The sequence below is a fragment of the Sturnira hondurensis genome, unplaced genomic scaffold (genome assembly GCF_014824575.4).
Source record: "Sturnira hondurensis isolate 20B ecotype Veracruz unplaced genomic scaffold, ASM1482457v3 Scaffold0003918, whole genome shotgun sequence".
Classification (NCBI taxonomy): Eukaryota; Metazoa; Chordata; class Mammalia; order Chiroptera; family Phyllostomidae; genus Sturnira; species Sturnira hondurensis.
Genome location: NW_028076549.1, coordinates 1 through 960, shown reverse-complemented (window position 1 = coordinate 960; position 960 = coordinate 1). Strand labels below are relative to the sequence as shown.

Here is a 960-nt window from a genome sequence, read left to right as displayed (position 1 = left end):
TATTTCTCTCCTTCTCTCCTTCCCTTCCCCTCTAAAGATAAATAAATAAAATATTTTTAAAAGATTTTTAAAAAATCTTTAAAAAAAAAAGACCCTCTCTTTTTTTTAAAAAAAAAAGAAAACTCCATTTCAACCCTTTTGTAGTTCATACGTGTGAGGATTGGGTATTCACGCTCGTGTGACATGTGCCTCCCACAAACCTTGTTACGACATCAGCACATTACCCATCTGACATGAAGAAAAAGAGAAAGTTCCATTTCTTCTGCAACCCTGCCAGCACTTGCTGTGCTTAATCTTTTTAAATATTAGTCCTGGAAGTCAGTGTAGTGATAACTTGCTTTGGATTTGATTCCATTTTCTTAATTTATAATGGTTATCTTTTTTTTTTTTAGATTTTATTTATTTAGAGGGGAAGGAAAGGAGAGAGGGAGAGAAATATCAATGTATGGTTGCTTCTCATGTGTCCTCTACTGGGAACTGGTCTGCAACCCAGGCATGTGCCCTGACTGGGAATCGAACTGCGATCCTCTGGTTCGCAGGCCTGCGCTCAATCCACTGAGCTACACCAGCCAGGACTAATGGTTATCTTTTTAAAATACATTTATTTACCCTGTTTTTATTACTTTTGACAACACATCTGCTTGAATATTTTTGCCTATATTCTTTTTATGAATTTATTATTTTAACCAATAGGACACAGTGCAGCAACAAAGACATATATTGGAATTTCATTCATTTCTCAATGACCTGCGTGACTTCTTTGCCATATGGAACAATTATTTTTGAGTACTGGAAGGAATATTGTTTTTTCTCAATTTTTATATTTATATACAGCTTAAGCCCACTTGTACCATACACTTATAAGTTTAACCTACATTGTTAACGTATTATCCACCACTTTTTAAAAATTTTTTATTTATTTATTTATCTTTAGAGGGGAAGGAGAGAGGGAGAGAAACA

At 34.3% G+C, this 960-nt stretch overlaps 1 non-coding gene across 1 annotated transcript; it reads left to right on the top strand.

The window, feature by feature from the left end:
- The first annotated feature begins 132 nt into the window (after window positions 1-132).
- Window positions 133-234, top strand: LOC118984922 (small nucleolar RNA U13). The gene has a single exon (XR_005066014.1). It is a non-coding gene; the product is annotated as a small nucleolar RNA U13 (small nucleolar RNA).
- Window positions 235-960: the final 726 nt, after the last annotated feature.